At 45.9% G+C, this 21,219-nt stretch overlaps 1 protein-coding gene across 2 annotated transcripts in view; it reads left to right on the top strand.

Annotated features, from left to right (window-relative positions):
• Positions 1-1,857: 1,857 nt before the first annotated feature.
• Positions 1,858-21,219, top strand: part of LCP1 (lymphocyte cytosolic protein 1) — a 49,759-nt gene continuing 30,397 nt past the window's right edge. Inside the window, exon 1 of one of the 2 annotated variants that reach the window (XM_075741828.1) lies at positions 1,858-1,941. The gene's annotated coding sequence lies outside the window, so the exon portion shown is untranslated. Of the gene's footprint in view, positions 1,942-19,984; positions 20,906-21,219 lie in introns of those variants that run through there. The other variant, XM_075741827.1, reaches the window with a different exon arrangement.

The following is a 21,219-nucleotide window of genomic DNA, read 5'->3' as shown; positions in this document are numbered from 1 at the left end:
AGAGTTGACTATGACTTCTGAGCAGCTTACTCAGAGCTTTACTCAAGGATGGAGACCCCACAAACCCTCTGGGCCTCCTTCCAACACCAATAAAAATCAAGACATAGAGTACATACCCAGGTAAGGCACACATCTAAAGATAGATAAATGTTCTTGTTTTCTCTTTTATAGGTAGCTTCTGTTGAAACTGGCTGACAGATCAAGGAGGGTGAGAAATGTTCTCAGGTTTCATTAAGAAGAAATCAGTGCCTGGAGGAGCACTGCCTGCAGAACAGACTGGAAAGAAATGAAGGCCTAGGATGAAAGTGGAGTGAAAGAACTCCTGACAGTAGGTGCACACAGCACATTGAATTGGCTCAGAGTCAGGGAAGGAGGTCAAAGCACCAGCAGAAACCCTGAAGTTATGGAGGTGAGCAGGGTGGATAAGAAGAAAAGCAGGAGACTGGGTGGGTGCAGCGGAGCAAATGCAGCGCAGGCAAGAAACCCTTGTGTTTCTGGCAGGGAAGGGAGCTAAGAGGCAGGAAGGATAAAAGCAAACCGAAGGGAGAGGGAACATGATTTTCTCATGAGATAAAATTGGCCATTATAGTTGATGGGGTTCTAGGTAAAAATCAAAATGAAAGCAGAACCAAGAAGTATAAAGACTGTGGTCACAAAAACATGGCTGTGGTCACTACTGTAGCTCTAGTTGAGTTCAAGATACCAGACAGCTGAGCCAACAAGACTCATCAATGATGAAGAAGGGTAAAAGAAAATTAGTAGTGGGGAAATTCAGCCTGGTGAATATGCAGGAGCAGAGTGATCGATACAGGAGCAAAGGAAGGAGTTGTCTGTGATGCAGAGACCTTGCTATGGGAGAAGACCAAAGTCAGGGGCAGAAGGGGGGGGGAAACAATTTACAACATATCATGAAGAGAGTAGCACAGAGTGACTTCAGATGTTGATCAAAAGAAACCTTGATACAGTTGTATTCTGCTCCAACCGTGGCCAAGTATCAGGAACTTTCTGCTGCTTGGTATCAAAACCAGGTTAACGATCAGGAAAAAGCATCTGTTCAGTGTATGAACTTAGAGCAAGACTTTTGACAGAGGTACCCTTCTAAAAATGTATTTTCTTAAGCAATGTAGCAACTGTATAGTGTCATACACAATACTAATAAGATTGTGCTTGGTTTTGTTCTTCACACGGAATCTTTCCCACCTTTAAGTTGAAATTTTCCCTTCTTATGATGCTTTGTACATCTTTGTGTAAAAAATGCCTTGCACAGCATTGTCCGACACAAGCAGAACAAGCGAACCTTTCAACAGAAGAGGCTCCTGCCTCTAAGAAGCAGCAGCTCAGCCACACCATGCAAACATCTCCAAACACTGTACACACGCTCGGGACTTCTCACTTTGATTCATCCATTGCTGCCCGTCCCCGACAGGCTGCTCCGGGCACCCTGCTGCCGGCCCTCAGCCTGGGAGCTGAGGCGCTCTCCGGGCTGAGTCTCCCAGAGGCAGCGCGGGCCCCCTTCAGCGACAGGCCTCTGGGAACCGGGGCTTGCCGGGGGCGGCCAGGCGTCCCCCGCCCTGGTGCAAGGCCACCACAGCCCCGAGGCGGGTTTGGGGCACTCAGGGGTGTCGGTTCCCTCTCACCCCCGACCCAACCCGGGGCTCCCCGCCGCAGCGGCATCCGCTACAGGCAACGCCTCACAGCCCGCCGCTACTGCGGCGCGCGGCGACAGGCGAAAGGGGCGTGGCCTGGGGGCGTGGCCATACGGGGAGTGGGCGGTGCCGCCCGGCGCGGCTCGGCCCGGCGCGGCGCCGGTGGGAGCGGGCGGAGGGGGGCTGGGAGCAGGCGGAGGGGGGCTGCGGCAGCCTGCCCGCCCGCCCCGGGGCCCGGCATCGCCTGTTGCAGCGCCGCTCCTCGCTGGTAACTGTTCTGCAATAATTATAATAGGTATCTTCTTCTTCTTCTTCTTCTATTATTATTATTATTACTACTACTACTATTATTTCCCCCTCGGTGCTCACGGGAAAAAAATAAATTAAATTAAATTGAGCCCACGCGGCTGGCCCGGGAGGGGCCGGGGAGAGCGGCCGCGGAGCGGTCGGTGACACCGTGTCCGCACCGAGGAGCGGTGCGGGAGTCCCGGCGGCGGCGGCGCAGGGGGTGGCAGGGGGCGCTGGGTCCGGTGGGCGGCTGGGAGCGGGTGCGGGGGTGCGGGGGTGCGGAGCCGTGCAGGGGGTAACCGACATCGTCGGGGGGGGGGGGGGGGTGTGGTGTGTGTTTGGAAACGGGGCTCGGCTGCCTTTGGTTTCACTCTCTGCCCTGCTGCCTGCGGGTGCGCTGGATGGGATAGCAGGTGTAAATCCGGTGCTTCTGAGCGCAAACTGGGTCGAGCTGAGCCAGTTATTAGTCTCAGAAATATAATGAATTTCAGAAATAGATCCGGCGCTGCAGTCGTGATTCAAGTAAACTCCATTGGATCCAGCGTGAGAGAAGTCTTGTCTGGGTGTAAAGTCTGTTGTGAGCGACTGAGGAATGGGGAATAGGGCAGCGAGGGGGGCTGGACAGGGCAGGAGGGGTGGGACACCAAAGTGCAGTTAGTTTTAGCATCTCTTAGCTGAAAATGATCTCATTATGTTGCATTTAGCGACTGATGAGTAGTCTGTATCTGTGTTATGTGAATACCGACCACCCACCATCATTTTCTGTGTCAAAAACTGCTTAGCTGATACATTTAATCGTAGTATTTATTTTTTAAATTCCTTTTTATCCACAGGGTCCCGCTAAAGACAACTTCTTTATAGCGGTAATAGTTTTGAGAATTTCTGAAGGGCATTTCCTTTGCCTCACTATGGAAATGAAGAAGCTGGTTTGCATGTTGCAGATGACTCTGCTGTTTGTCCCCTGCCTGCAAGGTTAACATTTCCCTACCAGGCTGGCAGCAATCAATTTTCCTCTCTTGCCTCCGCTTCTGCTCTTCCTTTGCACGTACTCCACTGTGTAAAGTGAGTGGAATAGGCTGAGGGAAAAATTTGGATGTCTTTCTGCAAAAGAAACTGCGTAAATTAAATTAAAGGTATGGCTGCTACGTGCATAATAGATGCCAGAGGGGAATTATTTATGTAACACACCAAAGCATTTACATTTTTTTACGTAATCATCATTCAGGAATCAATACGATGCCCGAGTGATTTATTTTATCATTGGCTTTTGCGCTTAGCGGTGCAAGATTCAAAGCAAAACGTCATGACGAAGAAATACACATTATGTGTGCGCCATGCAAAATCGCGAGCTCTCCCCCATTAAGCTGTAAGCTCCTTTGGGCAGGACCTCTGATGTCACTATCTTTGCACAGTAGCAACGGTTGCATCTCCACCGTGGTGCGGCCACCTGCCGCGTGGTGCTCGGGGCTGGTGGGACACCTCACTTCCCGCCCTGGCACCCCTTTCTGTGGGAGGCAGAATGGGGGGGTCTGTGCCTGCCTTTGGGTTTGGAGTTAGGGTATGACCAGGGTGAGCATCCAGACCTGGGAGCTCAGACACACTCCTGAGTCCTCTGGTCAGATGTAGGCACGTGCACTGAAGAGGACACCCTGAGGAAAGCTAGAAGGATACCCGAAGGGTACCGGCTTCCTCCTACTGAAACATTTTGTATGTGTTCATGCCATTGACAGAGAAATACTGGGTTGCAGTCTTCCCTTGGAGGTAAATGTGGAATTTTATGACTGGCAATAGGGATAATCAATAAACCCTTGCCAAAATTTTTAGTTTTTCTTCACTTGAGCACTGACTTCAGTGAGGTTTGTAGTTTCATCAACATGCACCAAGCCAAGCATTTGGCAGGTGGGACGTTGGGTCGGCCCAGCTCCAGCAGATGATGGTTCTGTGCTTGGGCTTGGCCAGGTCCCTTCTGCCCGGTACCCGCTAGCGGGGGGCGGTAGGGGAAGCCTTTCCCGTAGTGCTGTCTCCTGGCTCTGCAGCCATGCCTGTATGGGCCAGTGCTAGGTACTACGTGGACCCCAGACTGAAAACCCTTCTTGTCAAATACCAGAGTGTGATTTGGGCTTCCCCTCCCGAGGAAGTTTCATATCTTGCATTCTGCGAGCGGGATGAAATTTTAGTCTTATAGAGGCTCCTGGCAAAACTTTTCCAGGGTTCAGTGGGATTGGGTTTTTCCTCCTTTCAGATGAGAGGAATAAAGTGGCCTTTGCATTTGCAGGATCAAAGCCTATGTTTTTTTGTTTCAGCATAAAAGTCAGTTACAAGAGCTGTGCTTAAAACAGCATCTCACTCAAAGGCTTGTGTGAATTTTCTGTGGTGGGGAAAGAGCCTTTTTCCATTTTCTGTTCCAGACCCTTCCCACGGCGATGGCAGGGGCTGTGACAGCAGCTGGGTGATGGCACAGCCATCTGACCGGGCGTCTGGTGTGACAAGACACGTGGGAGGGATCCCCAGCAGTGTCTGGCACTAATCTCCATTGGTCATCTGTCTTGGGTCACTGGTTGGACAGTGCTTCCATCAGCTGCTTCCAAAATTATCCCTTCTATTGCTTTAATAATTGTTACGACGTACTAATTGTGAGTGAGAACGTCAGCAACAGTGGTAGTACAGTAACGGAGTATGCTATACATGTTATTCCTGAGTTAGAAAACAAGGTGAAACTCCATTTCCCACCACATCATGTGGGGCTTCCTCACCATTAACGCTTTGTCTCTCACATCCCATCACCATTTCTGTGACGGACCTGCAATTCCTGAATTTTCCTGTGTGCAACGCACTCTTAAGGTAGCCCTTGCTAAAAAATAAGCCCTCAGAAAATTCATACCCTCTGATCATCCATGCAAAAACCAAGGAGCAGTGAGGAACCATAGGCTGGGTTGCGTTGGGAGCACACGCCGGGAGATCAAGAGGAGGAACTCGGAGATAAACGTCTTCTGCTCCTCTGCATGCCCATGTGTAATCTGTACTATCGCTAAATAACCAGACTTATTTATTTATGTATTTATTTATTTTACAGATAACCTGCAGGTTTTTCTCATGAAAATACAATCATTTATCAGGAATTATAGTCTCTTCCTTGTTATTAGTTTCTTCATTTCAGTTTTGAGGTCTGGATGAAATAAGTGCCAGTTGTAACAGTGTGAGTTACCAAACTGGAATGATTTTCATCAAGAAGAAGCTAGGACCATGCTGCTAGTCCTCCTACTGACCTTTAGCGTTGGCCACATAGGGAGCACACAACTGGAAAATTCACAAATTGGTAATAGCATTACAAAGTGGAGTTGAGGGATGGATTTCTAAATTGAAGGTGGACTCTGCAAAGAAAACACCTGCTTCTTTTCTCTCAATATTTTCCTTTTTTCAGGCTCTCCCTGTGCTGCCTGTGGGCAGAGACCCTCTGGAGAGTGCCCAAGCAGAGCCCCTGCCCCAGCCAGCTCTCGGAGCCCTGAAGTTGCCCCGCTGCATGCAGGCTTAGGAGCCTCAGTCGGATGCTCAGTGTTGGGGAGGGAAATACTCCCCATGTAAACATCTGCAGTCCGTAGGCTTCCTCTTTTCCTTCCTACCTTACCTAGTGACCTGGTGACCCTTAGTATTTACAGTGCATTCACTTCGTTCTCACTTAAGAGGAAGACAGTCCAATTCCCTTCTCCTTTATGGGTAGATAGCTAGTCCACTTAATCAGCATATTGAATAAACCTAACTTAGTTTTTAATCTGCTTTAGTCATATTTAATCTGTTTCTATTCTGATCATCCTTATACTTCTTTTTTTTAGGGTTCTATTCTGAATCAATATTTAACATTTTTTCCTAATTAACATTTCCCTAGTTTAAAATATATTTATCTTTCTTGGTTTTCGTTACTGGACCTTCAATATTTACTCTTCCTTTCCAGTTGTGATATTTTAGTACTAGTAGACCTTTATTAGATTGTGAATGTACGCCCTTGACTACTACTGTTTCAGGAAGCCACAAAATCATTTTGCAGGGTTTTTTCTTTAAAGAAAATCTCAGAAGAATGGCAACACATTTCACATTGCTACTGCAAGCCCTTATCCTGCAGAAAGCGGACTGTTCTAGCTGGGAACACTCATACATATGAGCTAAGTAAGCATGTGTGCTTTTACATCAAAAAAGTTTCCTTCATCGTAGCATTGCGTTTTAACACTGAGCATGAGATTTGGGTAGATGAACTCCAGAGGTCCCTTCCAACCAACATATCCACAGTCTATCCTTCTTAGCCTGTTTAAACTGCATACCACAGGATGGAAAAGCATGGTTAAAACTCGTGTTGAAGTATTTGGGACAGCAGAGTGGCAGCGCTTGCCTTTCACATCACACTTAAATCAATGAGTCCAAAAGTTTTTGGAAAACGAGGTCAGCATCATTCTGGAATTGATTTCCCCAAAGATAAAGCACTGTAAAACTACAGTAAAAAAATATTTGTTTCAGGGACCTGAATATTTTACAAAATGTTTTTGTTCCTGTAAGCAGAAATAGCTGTATTTCTTATCAAAGTGGAATTTCTTTCCTAATTACAGTTCCTGTCACTGTGCTGTTATGTTGCCTAACCTTGAAATGAAAGCAGGTTTATTAGCTTTTCACAAATGCATGTTGCCTTGTTGGGACTGAATTGCCTATCCCTCACTGGGCAGAAAACAAACAAAAGAACCATTTCATTTTCTTGTGTGTACTGATAGAAGGGAGCCAGTGTGCTGGCTAAGAGTGGAATTGAGTGAAAAAAAATCTGAAAAAAAGCCAGAGTTACTGCTTTCTTTTTTTTTTCTATAGTAGTTTTATATGGCCATCATGTTAAATTACATGAAAAATGCAAACCTCTTAAGCAGAAGTCTTAAGTTGAATCACTGAAGACATAACTAAACATAGTGTCTTTAGAAACAACTTTGTTTCGTGATTATGTAAAGACACCTGAGAACATTGTCTAATTTTTATATAAACAAGTTTCTGAATGGTTGACTCTAGGAAGCTGTCAATATATTTTTTCTTCTGTTGCTTATGGGAAGAACCCAAAGATGAGATTTCAGTGTGTCTTACAGACAAATGCTTCTTTGCACTTACAAGAAAATAAATAATTTATGCCATATATCAAAATCTCTTTATGAACTATACAACTTTTACCCTACTTTTAAATTCAGAAGCATCTGTACTCCTAAATATCAGCAAACTGTTCTAGCATTTATGCCCTGTTGTTTTGTATACAGTCCTTGGTTGCCTGACATTCTGTAAAGAGAAATATGAAATTCAGTTTGTGAGATTTTTATCATGAAATATGGGTAATAAACTTTTGAAAATTTAACTGGCTCCTCTTAGTTAGCTTTGGCAGACAACTTTTGTCTTCTTCCCCTCCTCATATGTTTGCTGTCTCAATGTACAGGCAGTTGTCATGACTTTGCTCCTCAGTTTTTTCACCTATGTATCCAGGCCAGAGTTTTCAAAATAAAACTTAGATTTCAGATTACGCAGTTTATGACATGAAAAAAATAGAGCAGGCTCTAGAAGGTGTTGAGCAGCTACTGTCAGAAAGCTGTACCGTACTCCTTAAGGTCCCAGGGAAGAGGAATGCATCCAGGCTTTCTGGAAGACCCGCAGACTAGAAGTTCGTGGAAGTCCTCGGGATTTGGATCTCAGAGTTCACCTAGTTCCACTCAGGGTTAGAGAAAACAGCAAAGACCACACAACATAAGTGGAAGTAGCTTGAATTATGTTTTGCAGGGACAGTGATGTCATTTGTATGTTAATGACTTGATAGCTTGGCTTTAATGAGCAAAGTTAATCAGAAATGTGATTAGCACAGGAAGTATGAGTAGGGACATGCAAAGAGCAACAATGTCAGAAGAGTTATTTTTGCCTGTGAATTAAAATGAAATAGTTAATGCGTTCTTTAAAAAAAACACCTTAGTTTCTCCTAACAGCTCTATATTAAAATACCCACCTTGCCATTTCTCCATGAGCATGCTTTCCCATCCGCTTGGACCCTGCTCGTCAGGGGAGTCCTCCCCGACTGCTCTGTTGGAAGGCTAGGCAGAGTAATTCCTGGCTTGGATGAGCTCCCCTTGCTAAGAAGACCAAGAATCAGAGGAAAGCATCCTCCTGTCCAGGTACCCAAAGCCAAATGCCTTGCCAAGCTGACTGGTGGGGTTGCCCTGGTAAAGAAGCCATCTCCGAGCGTGGGAACAGGCTCCCCTGTACCTGGTGGGAGAGACCTGCGGTGCCATCAAGTGATAAACCTGGGGGCATCTGCTGCCTGTGAAGTGGTGCAGTAATAGCATAGACATCACATGGATCGATGATGCAAGGGGACGCTGGGGCAGAGGAAGTAACACTGTCCTACTCCTTTCCTGATGAGGTGGGGTCGTCAGCCGCTGAAGGTCTCCCATGCTCCTGAGAGTGTGTTTCTCAGGACTAACACCAACCAGAAACTCTTTATAGAATCATAGAATCGCAGAATCATAGAAAGGTTTGGGTTGGAAGGGACCTTAAAGATCATCTAGTTCCAACCCCCCTGCTGCGGGCAGGGACACCCTCCACTAGGCCACGTTGCCCAAAGCCTCATCCAACCTGGTCTTGAACACTTCTTTAACTGTCTTTGAATATGCATGTCAGTAGGAAACCTGGTATTTGCAGAAGTTGCTGGGCTTTAGGTAGTACTGGAGGTGTCAGTATGCGCAGGGCATTTGGGACAAATAATTAAAAAAAAAATAAAAATGTTTTGCACGTTTTGCTTCTTGACGATGGTAGATGTTTTACAGGATGAGCCAGTAATCAGTTTTGTTATTCTTATATTGCAAACACAGATCTTATATTGTCTGTTTGCCTCAGAGAGATTGCTAGGTCAAAAAAGAGATACCAAAGGAGAGATACTTCCCAGAAAATGAGAAAGGGATTTATAGTCAATCAGCAAAGGAAAATGTCCTTACTAAAGATCCATTAGACCCACCTTCGGTCTCGTGTAAGTAAGAGCATAACTGACACATTTTACATCTGATTTCTAGTATCAGAAGGAATCAAAATATTTGTTAATAATCAAATCTTTTTAAGAAATACCACCCCTCCCCTGCCTTCTTTTCATTTTGGGTGTTCATTCAGTTAAAAAGGCAGCACAGTTTTAATGCTGTGATATACCAGTGAGCCCCAGTATTTTTGTGTGGATGCTACGCACATAGATGAGAAAACAAATTTTCAAGCCAATTCGAAAGCAGCCCTCAGGTGAGGATTGGCATTTTACACTGATTTTCAGATAACCCTTTCTGGCTGCCCTTGCTGCAAAGCTTCGAGTGTCCAAGCATTCGTCTTTAAGCAAACTCAGGTATTTCTGCACTAGTCTGCCTTCAGTGTCTACGTGCCCTTAGTTAAATGGGTTTGTGCAACCAATGGTGACCAGAAATCCTAGTAGCTGCAAGAGAGGTATCCCCTTAGGCTGTGACCACCTATCTGCCATGTATTTATCCTCTCATCCTTCCTCTCAGAGCCTTTCTTGTGGTGGGATTTGAGGACTCTCCTGTGGTGCCCCATGTGCACAGAACCCATGCAGCGGCGGCGTATCCCAGAAATTTTGGACAGAAGCACACAGCCTTTGCTTAAATGCTGACTTATTTTGTAAGGGCAGGTAGGAGGACCTGCCAAAAAGATGGCCTTTATCAAAGCTGGGGTTTATGGCTGCAGATACCTGTGCGTGGGGAGGAAGGGAGATCACAAAGCTTTGCGGGGAGGCTGCAGGGCAGCTGGCGCATGGGATCTTAGTGAATGCACAGTAATTTCTCTCTCATTCATGAGTCAACATCTCTTGTATTCATTGCTGGAACATACCCTTGGCCATAGAGTACCTGGAGCATCATAGTTCACCATGCCACCTGTCCTCACCATGCCTCATTCATGTGGCCGTGAACAGAAATGCACCTGCCAAAGGTGTCCTGGAGCTTCAAGTACAGACAGCCCACAGTACCGAAATCTCACTGGGATGTGGAAATACACTTACTGTTTAAATGAAAGGTAACAGCTCTTCAGCCATGGAGGGAACAAAGATTGCAACATACAGCTGAAACTACTGAGGAAACGTAAACAGGCTGAACTAAATATAGTCTTTGCAAAGGCACCTGCAAACCCTCGTGTTTAAATGCGAGAGTCAGAGCCTGCAGCGTGCAGTTGAGGATGCACTTACAGTGTCGGCGTGCTGCGCAGGAGCATGGTGGGTCTTCTCTGTGAAATGAATCAGGAGAAGATTGGTTTGTAGGGGGTTGTTGCAGACCATCAGAGCCACACACCATCCCTCCCCCCCCCAGTTTTTGTTCCTCTTCCTGTTGCAGTTGTGGGAACAGCTCACATGCAGAGGAGGGAGAGGGACCAAGCAAACTGGTGGGATTTCCTTCAGTGGGAGATCTCTGCCTGGCTCTGCTACAGTTTGGCTGCCCAGTATTTCTGACAGCTAAAACGGGTATTTCATTACAAACTATTCAATCATATAATATGTAATGCTGTGAAGAGCTGAAGAACATATTTTGTTATATCTAAAACTTAGATGCTTTCCACGCTAATGTTTAGAAGATGATTTAGAGTTACTGTCCTGCAGGAAACTCATTGCTGCTCATGTGAAGCTCATAACTCACCAGGTGGGAAAAGGCAAAGAAATGCCTGAAGGAGCATTAAACCAGCCAAAGCAAGTTTAACCAGGAGGCAGACTGCTCCTGCCACTCTTGACACGAATCTTTTATCTCAGTCTCATTCCACCTCTCCTGTGCGCCTGTCCTTCAGCCCTGGCTAGCAAAGGGGATTGAAATAAAAACTGAAGATGCTCCTGTTTTCTTCTCCCCCCACCTTTTGCAGCTCTCTGAATGACAGCAAACCATCCTGCCTGTCTGTTATATCTGGTTTCTCTTAACCGCCTCCTCTGTCTCATCTGAGAGAGTGCAAGCCCTTTGGGGAAGCTTTCTTTCTTACCCTCTGTCTTTCTTCATTCCTGGAACCACAGTGCCCAGAGGCTCCAGGAGCTGTTGTAGAAACCAGCCCTAGGAACAAAGAAGATACAAAGATGTGAAGAGAAAAAAGGCTGAGCACCCGGGAGCATTCTGGAAGAAAAATCCCAGCTGCATTACCCATTCCTCTCTGCAAACCTGAGGTGCCAGGGAGGGGGGTTTCTCACCAGTACTTCACAGCAACTAATGGCCATTTTCATCTTTGAGCAGTAATGATGTGGCTCATTGTACCAGGTCCTGAGGTTTTGGAGTTTTGGACTCCAAGGCCAGTCTGTACATATTGCCCATGGCAGCGCTTGCCAGGTGTGTCTTTGCCACCGGCTTCAGTGGGAACCTGCCCGGCAGAATGGGAGTAGCAACCCCAGGGTGGATGTGTAGATACTCCTGCCTGTGGAGATCTGCAGAGGACTTACACTGCAGCCTCTTTGGCTCGGTCCTCGTGCCCATGAAGCACGCAAAATGCTGCCAGCACTGCAGGGTGTCAGAGCTGCAGGAGGAAATCATGTCATACTGATGGTGCACCAAGACATCCTGCCACTCCATCCTGCCCGTCCCTCCTCTGTGTGCCCTCAGTTAACCCACGTGGGGTGTGCAGAGGAGATCAAGGCAGAGAAAAAGCTTCCATGAATGGCTTTCAGCTATTTGAGAAGCTGGTCTGGCTCCATCCTCCATCCCTGTCCACGGATGACCTGCTCTCCCCCTTCCCTCCTGCTGCCATAGGGGAGGCACCAACCTCAAGCTCCCTATGTGCCTGTGTCTTGTCCCTGGCACAGCTTCAGCTGCCTGGCCAGGGGGAGTGACAGCGGGGCTGCTGGCCATGCCTTGGTTGTCCATACTGGCCAGTTGCCTGCTTCCAGGTCATGAAATAAGCTGGCCAGTGGTATCATCTGCAGAGGTTTCCTTCATCTTGAATGTGTTCAGGGGTCTATGTCCCCACAGTATGGGAACAGCTGAGCTCAGAGCTGTTGGAATTCACCACTCATTGCATCAGGCACTGAAATATCCGAGAAGAGGCTAAACGCATCTGCCTGAGATCATCTCCAAAGCCATCCCACTTATTGGCTCAGCTGTACAATGAGCAATGGAAACTGGGCAGCAAAGCTGCAGGACTACTGACATTGTACCTTTTATGGTATCAGTTTAGGGGATGGGTTGTGTGCTCTTGCTCCCTGCAGGTCAGTGAGTACCTGGGAAAATGGACCTCACTGTTGACTTCAGGTGTGACCTGCAAGGATGTCGTGGTCTGTGCATTTATTTAGTGGGATGCAGAGCTGAATATGGCCAAATGCTATTGCTCCTTGGGCTGTTTATACAGGGGATTTCTGGGCAGCTGCCTGGAAGAGTTTGTTCTTTTTTCCATGATCTGTGAGAGCAAAGAGGGCACTTGCTGGGATTTCCAGTATGTGTCACTTGGATAGCACAGGGCTTGTCTCCTGGCTCTGCTCTGCAGAAGGCCTTGATTTCTAAAGTCCTGACACCAGCGACAAAAACACACACACAATCAATACAGTTGTGGAGTTTTCATTTGCTACCGAATTGTTTAACATTTCAGTTTCCCCTGTGCCTCTTGAAAGCTGTGTCAAAAGAGCAATTAATGTTTGTTTCAAGTTTATCTGTCCTTTAGATAACACTCAAGAGCTAACGTTTTGTGCTCTTTTTCAAGAACAGTTGTTTAGGGGCTCTTTTGAGTCTTCTGACATTTGAAAACACACCTGATGACTTTGCCTCATTAGCTTTCAGAGTGCATTGGCCACAGCAGCACAGAAAATGAAGCAGCTAAGTGAGGATGAGGAGATGAGAAAGTCCTCTGCTTGTCTGAGGATGTGCTCTGCCTGTATACTAGCAGCACAGGCAGCTCGAGTATGATACCTACACGAGCAGCATCTGTGTCAGCAAACTCATGCCACCTGATACGCATCTGACACTTCACTCTTGGCACTTGCTTTCAAGTGGTGGATCTTCCATGTCTCTGTATTCCACCAAAGGTCTTTCACTTTAAGCAATCAACAAAATTAAAGTCTAGTTTTCTCTTTTACAACATGGGCCTTCTGTATGATTGCTAATTATCCCAATATAGAGGATCTTCCTGACCATATTTTAGTCAGGTGCTAAATACATTTTTTGCTAAAACTTGTCCAGGCAGCCTCAAACTTTTGCTTAGGTGTGCAAAGCCTCGCAATCTTCGCCACCATTACTGTCAAAGCCTGGCTACTGCTCTATATAGTCTTCTAGAATAGGAACTTGTCTTTGGATGATTACCCTTCAATTGCCTTGCAGAGCATATCTGCATCTCTTGAACCTTATCTCAGCTGAGCTTCCAACAGTTACCAGTGCCAACCACTAGGACAAGAAGGTGTTTGACCAGCAAGATGAAAAAAACCCCACAATCTTTTTTTGTCTTCCTGCAGCTTCAGCTGATGCAGGACATGTTCCTTCTGAGTGAAAGGCTGTTACCCAACATGGCACATAGCGCTGGCTTTCATCCTTCACCCGTGGGAGGGTGGCGAGTCCCCCAATGCAGAGCCAGAAGCAGAGCCAGCTCTGCAAACACAGCCGCAGCAAGGCTGGAAACAAACCCCTATTGGTTCAGGCATTTGCTCTCCAGATTCTGTACTGAGATTTATTATTTTTTCAGATTTGCTGTAGAAGGACATCAAGTTCCTCCTGGAGGAGGCAAACTTCCCCTTCCAACAGGGAACTAATAACTGCTTGTACGGTTTTCAGAGCGGCAGTTTCTGTGCAGAATTTCAAGCCATTGACTCCCAGGCTTGGAAAATGCAAGTGAAAGGCTGCAAAAAGAAGTGGGGCTTCTGAGCTGAATACACTTAGAAATATGAAGAATGCTGACAGAAAACCACTGCTTGAGTGCAAGCCAGCAGAAACTGCTAGGACAGGAGTCAGGGAGTGAGGAAATGGCAAGAGGTTGAGGGAGAAGGGAAATAATTATAGAAAATGTGCCAAAGGGAAAATGAGAGAATAAAGGGAAACATGCCAAAAAAGAGGAAGAGATACAGGAATATAGGTTTTAAAAAAGCTGAGTGAAAAAAAAAAATGAAAAATAAGCTAAGAGCAAAGCAAATAGCCTAGGAAGTTAAAATTTCCAGCATTTAAAAATATATAAAATCAAAACAAAATGATACAATATACAAGAAAGTATGCATGCAAGCAGGCCTGCGTGCACACGACATTTTATTCAGTCCTACAGGTGTCTGTGTGCAGATTTCTGTCTGGATCCAAAGCAAATTGAATTATCCTTTTCTTGGCAAAAAGCCACCTGTGGAGAATTTGTTCGGGTGGGAGATCAGCTTCATTTATAATTGTTTGGGTTTTTTGGTTTTTTTTTCCCCCTGCTGTCACACTGGTTTGCAGCAGAAGGCAGGTACTTGAAATGCTGGCGTTGGGATGGCGGTGCCTGGGTTCCCAGCAGAGATGCTTTATCAGCTTTATCAGCTTTATCAGCTGTGACAGCTGCCCCGGGCACGCGTCGGAGCCCTGCACCCACGTAGCGGGAGGGGAGGGGGCCTGGGGAAGCCCATTTTCCTACAGTGCCAAAGCCACCTACGGCTCACTCATCAAAAATTGAGTGAGATTGAGGCTATTACATGTAACAGGTAAATGAGAAGGTTGGTAAACTATGAGACAGTTTTGCCAGATCCAGATTTTTGAAAATCATTACTTTGTTTCCTCCTAGCTTTGCAAAAAATCTGTCATAATTATTATAATTAAAAATAAAACATTTTTTCCATCTGTTCTGCTATGCTTTCTACTCCTGTAAGCCTCTAGCCAGCTTAGTCACATTTTCATACCTTTTCCCTCGATCCCAAAGGTGAAATATTTCCTGAAAAAAACCCAGAGCAGTTAGGAAATAGATTTCGGGCTGAGTCAGGGTCTAACCAAAACTCTGGTTTTGAGTGCAAAAAACCCCCAAAACCATGAGAGCCAGTACTTTTGCAACAGCCCCTGTGAATGACACTTCTAGACCCATATCCTTCTGGAAATGTGTTTATCAGCTGGGGGAGTCGCTGCTGGTCTCTGTTGGAGACGCGAGATTTGGGCGCTTTCCCGGGAGAGCCAGGGGCACCTGCCTTCCTCCCAGCTGGGGGTTGGCTGCAGGACATGGCTGCTTGGGTGGATAATAGTGGCCAGGCTTTCCCAACCTCTTCTGCTCTCCCCCCCACCAAGTAAAAGCTAAGATTAGCTCATGCACCATTATTAATATTTCACTAGTACTCCCCGTGGCAGCAAATGGATGGTTCTGCTCAATAATTCATGGCTGGGCGTAGCCTATTAAATTTGTAGCGGGGTGTACGCTTTCATGTTATTTATTTAACATTGCTTTCATTTTACAGGTAGTTTGTTGGTTTTTTTTCCCCTGCTACTTTATTTTTCACTCGCTTAAATGCCTCTCTTTCAAAGTTCAGACTGCTTGCAGAAAATTAATCTTGTTCCTTACGCCTTTTAAGTAAGGCTAAGCTCTTACCGCAAGGGCCTGGGACTGCGCCATAAGGAAAACTTTCAGACAGAGTCACTTCAGTGTGAGAGATCTCTTTGAGGCAAATGACTTTGGGACTTTGATACCAAGTCTGACAGCTCAAAGTTCATCCCTAGTCTCAGAGGGATCTGATTTTTGTTTCACAGGGATGTTCGGCTCCTTCTGCTGAGAGGACAACCTGCTCCAAGACCAGTGGTTGATCGTTGCCCCATCTCCTCCTCTGCCAGCAGGCACTGTTCTCTCCTAGCCCTCCGCACATATGTTTTGGGGAGTGTAAATCTTTCTAGTCTGGTTGTAGGTTGTACCCCCTACTTAGGAGTGATCTTTTGCTTTGCTTTGCGGAAACAGTCTACTCACAGATGTTTGATCTTTGTGGCTCATCTTGATTCCTAAATAAGACAGCCTGTCAGTGAAACAGAAATAAAGATTTCCTTAGAAGATTCGAAGACAGGTTTTCAGAGTTAAGGGTTTGGAAAGTGAAAGCTGCGCAAGCATGTAAAATCATAAACCAGTCTCCCAGCCTAGGTTTAACAGGACATTATCCTCCTGGCTGTTCCTGGCCCAGGTCCAGGGGAAAGGGTGAGATTTGGAGACCCACTGCTTCTCAGAATGACCCCACCAAAAACATGCTTTTCAGCATGAGAGAACTTCTTTTTACATGTCTCTGTCTCCAGACATGCCGGTATACAAGCCTAGATGTCTTTACCAGCCCAAGCGTAAAGGCCTTTTTGCTGATTTGCACTGGAAATTGCCAGCTCTGCTACGTGGCAGAGGTTTCCCTTCATTTTCTTCACATCTTTGTAGGCCTGGGTCATCACCCTCCATGCTACCTTCTTCCTCCTCCTCCGGCTCCACGCAGCAGCTGTGCAGGGCACCGCTGGAAATGCCGATACCAGAGGTCCACGGGGGTTGGTGGGTCCTGGTGTGGAGGGTGGTGGTTGTATGGGGGTTGGAGATCCCATGTCTCAGGGATCCCATGACTCCAGCTAGAGGTGAAGCCCTGCAGGGGTAGGTCTGCCCCACTCCTTCCTGCATGAACAGATCGAGACAAAGAGTGAGATGCTGTTGTTGCGCCAACAGGTATTTCATGATATCATGGTTCCATTCCCCAAAGACCCTAGTATTTATGTTGTGACAGGTTCAATGGGATCACCCACCATTGCTTTGCATTCTCAAGGCTTTTTCTGGCAAATGTAATGCAGGAAGAATACAGCATAAAAGGTATTATTTTGACATGCATTCTGCAAATCCCCCAGTCTTTAGTATTCTCTCTCTTGCAAATATCACACGTGGCATTTCAGGATACATTGCTAACACACAGTCCCACCAGTGGGTCAAATTTCCTCCCCCCCCACCTGAGCACATGCCATCTGAGCAATGACTCTTGCTTTACAAGGACTCATTTACCTTTCAACAGCATTTAAGTTTTCAGGGTCCGTTTTCAGAAACGAGGCAGGCATTTCAGTACCTAAATCACTAGTGGCTACAGGAAGTGTCACTGACTTTAATAGGAACAAGAACAGGGTCACACGGAATAAAGGTGTGATTCAGATGATTGCATCAAACTGAATTAAATCGGGTCCTCTGTACTTATACAAGGGTAAGATATTATTTGTTTAAATGAGATCACTTTTAAATAATTTCTGTTCATTTTGATTTGCCCTAGTTTTTCATGGACCAAGAGGTTCCCCTCAAAGGGTTCATTTAAAATTGTGCTGTTATTAAAACAAAGATACTTTGCAAGGTCCGCAGGAAGCTTCCACTATCAGCTTGGAAGATCTGTGCTGCTGTCCCTGCTCTGCTCCCTGCCGCGCCCTTCCCCATCCTGTGTATGTTCTTGGATGGAGGACATGTCCACAACCCGTGACTGTATCAGCAGTGGCAAGGAAGGAATTGCATTACACGAATGTGATTTTGCAAAATAATGGCTTTTGGAGAAACTCATTGCCTGAAGCAGAAGGAGCCTGCAGGAAGGCAAAGGTCTTGGGAGACTGCAGTGGGCAGTTACAAACGCAAGAGCCAAGAGGTGGTCGAGCCAGAAAAGGCCACTGCAGGAATAACCTTCCCTAGTTCCCACAAAGAAACTGTTCACCTACAGCAGACCCCAACTCCCTTCTCAGCTGGGGATCCCTGCAACCCGCCTCCGGGCTGCCAGAATGCAATGCTGCCAAGTAAGATGAAGCTGCTCTGTCTCTTCTTAGGCGGATGTCCCAGTTCCTCTGAATGTAATCCCTATTCATTGGCAGTAACGGGATCAATGGTTCCTCCAGGCTTTTTGGGTTGCCACTTACCTTGCTAAGAAATATCCAAGCTTGATGACAGGAGAAAGCGGGCAGTCACAGCCCTTCCTAGGGCTCCCCAAGGCACCCGGGAGTGAAGGGAGGAAGGTGAGAGCCCGTCGGCAGGCAAGGAGGCGGCAGTGGACGTGTGCTGCCGCTCAGAGCTGCGGGGCTGATGCAGAGGAGAGCCAAGGCTGCAGGAGAGGAGGAGAAAAGCCGTGGAAGGGTTTGAAGCCTGCGGGGACACGGTCTGGCTGACCTGCAGCGGAGCGTGGCTGCATTGCACGGGCAGCAGGATGCCAGCGTCAGCGTTGCAAAAGGTGTGTGGAAAGAAAGGTCTTTCAGGCACAGGGACGATAAGGTGCAAGGCTTTTGAAGTGTTTTAGAGGTGAAAAGAGATTGTTTTCAACCTGTTCAGCTGTGGCTTAGGGACATGGTCTGTTTATAATTATAGTCCTCCCTGTGTGAGTGATTAGACACAGTGCATGTTAATTTATGGCACTTAATCCGTAGACATCTTAGCTGTTTCCTAATGTCTTTGCCCATAACTGGAGGAACACCCCCCTCTGACTCTTCTGCCTTTCATGCAAGTAAATCTCAAAGTAGCTGCAATGGGCTTTTGGCCCTAAGACTGGAGCTGTAGGTCAAGTGTATTATTTTTCTTATGTGGGACAGTAATGGACAATATCACGGTACACCCTATTGTAACACCAGCTAGCCTGTTGCTAACCATAAGCATATTTTATTACAAAATACAAGCTCTTTATATTTAAGAGTTGCGATTCAACACACTTCTTCATTACAATGAAGAATATTACAATGATTGCCTGCAGTATCCTGCCCCGTGTAAGAGATTACATTAGAGAGATCATTGCATATAAACATACATTGTCAGCAATACCACAAACGAACATCACACAGGTACAAGTTAGAGGTAGCAGTTAACTATTGCACCATACCAGTTAAATGTATTTCAATGCTGCCCAATAAAATTGTTATTTGTGTGACGCTTCAAGGATGCACAGTGCAGAATTTAAACCGCATGTTATTGTGACAGGACTGCAGCTGGGGTTATGTGTAAAGACTACTTAAGTTTAATAACATGTGGTGAGACAGCATTATTAGGTATACACAGCGACATTCCAATAGGTCTTGAAATAAAGCAGAAAAAGGGAAAGAGATTCATGGTCCACGTGGCAAATATATCAAAATATTTTGTTTATACTTGCCTTATAAATCCATCATGCTTTAAAACTCATCCCTGCGGTCCTTGTATTTCTAAGCTTGTTCGAGCACTGTTTTAGCACAGCTGGTGCCTATTGGTAAGTACTGGTATGAATCAGTGCTGTGTACTGATGACACAGTATTGAGCTCAGTCTAAGTGAGATGAATATATTTTCATATGCTAGGGTGGAAAATCTGAGTCCCTCACGTACCTTCTGCATAAACTATAATAACTCAAGAGAGGATGTTAAGAGTGCTTAGCAGACATCTCAGATAAGGAAACACCCACCCCTAGTCTTCCTGTGCAAGAAAGATGTCAGATTTAAGGCATGCATGTGTTTGGTGCCCTCTTCCCTATCTCAGAAAAGGAGATGTCATGGACAGCAACAGGAATAATTAAGGATCTGAAAAACGTCTGTAAGAAAAAAGTTGGGGCAAACCATCAGGCTGGTGTTAAATATCCTAGAAGAAGAGCTGTGGCATGGTCTATCAAACAACGAAATACCATAGGGGAGGTATTTTTCTAGTAGAAGAAAGTCATCAAAAATGCCTGGAACATGTTCCAGTGTAATTCTGAATACAGCAAATGTACGTGTGCTTCAAGGATGGATCTTAACTACGGGGATTTGTTCTTGAGAAGGTTTTCCTGAAGCTCTCTACATCAGCATGTAGCTGATGGTCTAGCTCGTCTGATGAATTGTGGATGACAGCTTTTTCATTAAAGCCATTCAGTTTGGTTATTTTTCAGCTGCTTGTTTTCAGATGTAAGAGAACAGAAGTTGTTAAAAAAGCAGAAGGATGATTCTTCAGCCTGTGGAACGTGGTGGGAATTTTGCTGTTAAGGCAGGACATTTTTTAAAATCCCCACAGGGTTGATGAATCACTTTTATATATTGATGTTGTGTTTTCAGTTCTGTTAAGGCTTCTGCAATGCTGCCTCATCAGGGTTGAAAGACAGCTAATATTTGCATCCATCAAGCACTTTTACACTTGACCCTCAGTGTAGCTGGGAAATGTGTCCTTAAAATCGATGTCAGTTGTGAGGTGACATGAAGAGCACTGTGTCCTGCTTGAGGCTCTCCTGTACAAGAAAGGCTTTGACAAACTTTAGCGAGCTAACAGGATGGTCATGGGATGGCGCACACAAGGTCCAAGAAGAGGCACGGCAGGCTGGACTTGTTCAGCCTGGAGAGGAGAGAGCTGAGAGGGATCTTCTTGGTGTCTACACCTACCTCATCAGAGCTTATAGAGAAGATGGAGCCAGCCTTTTGTTAGAGGTGCACACTGAGAATAAAAAGGCCACAAGTTGCATCAAGGGAAATTCCAACCACGTGCAAGGACAAAAGTTTTCACAGTGAGGACAGTCAAACATTGGCAGAGGTTGCCCAGAGATGCTGAGGAGTCTCCATCCCTGGAGACACTACCCAGAGCACCCCAGCCTGACTTTGCAGCCAGCCCTGTGTTGAGCGCAGGGTAGAACTGGAGACCTTGTAGTTTAGTGAGTCTAAAATGCGTCTGCGTTTAATCGCCAAAGAGAGAAGGCGTTTTGTGTGTGCGTGTGTGCGCGCATGCATGTGCTTAGAGAATGGAACTGAAAGAAAACGGTACACGCTCATGGACCTATGGTAGGAGCCATGCTATATTGCCTTTTAAAGGCAAAAAAAAAATCTATTTTACTATGACGTTTTCTTATCAGTTACTTCCTTCTCTGGGCTCAGTCTTGGGCTTGCAGTCTTGGGCTTGACTAGCTGCTCTGCAGAAAAGGAAGGTTTTCCTAGTCACGCAGCAACCTGCTTCAGCATACTACTTCGCAGTTCCCCAACCTACAAAAAGTTTTTATTTTTCTTTTTAAAGAAGTTCTCCCCTTTCCATTGGACTTGCAGCTGTTGAGCAGTTGCTCTGCAGGTTGGACCCACCGCTTGAGCTTGGGAGGTAAGATCACAGCACCTGCTGTTTTTTTAGCAAGCTGCCTTCAATGTGTGTACAAGCAGTTTAACTGCACAGGAAATTGTGGTCACCATGAAAAAACAGTGCAGGTTCTGTATTAGTGTGAAGCATTTTCCAGTTGTCTTGTGCATGGCTTTTCTACTGACCTTCAGGAAAGTGTTTGACGGATTTAATTGGGCAGAGTGGTCTTTGACTGACTAGAGTGGTAGTCTTTGAATTTGCATTTGCTGTCATCTTATTAGTTTGGCAGGGTGTGATAAAGTAAGAAGCTGTTATTTAGATTGCAGAGTGAATCCCTG

This window comes from Balearica regulorum, chromosome 1 (genome assembly GCF_011004875.1).
Source record: "Balearica regulorum gibbericeps isolate bBalReg1 chromosome 1, bBalReg1.pri, whole genome shotgun sequence".
NCBI lineage: Eukaryota > Metazoa > Chordata > Aves > Gruiformes > Gruidae > Balearica > Balearica regulorum.
This window is presented reverse-complemented; position numbering and strand designations above follow the sequence as displayed.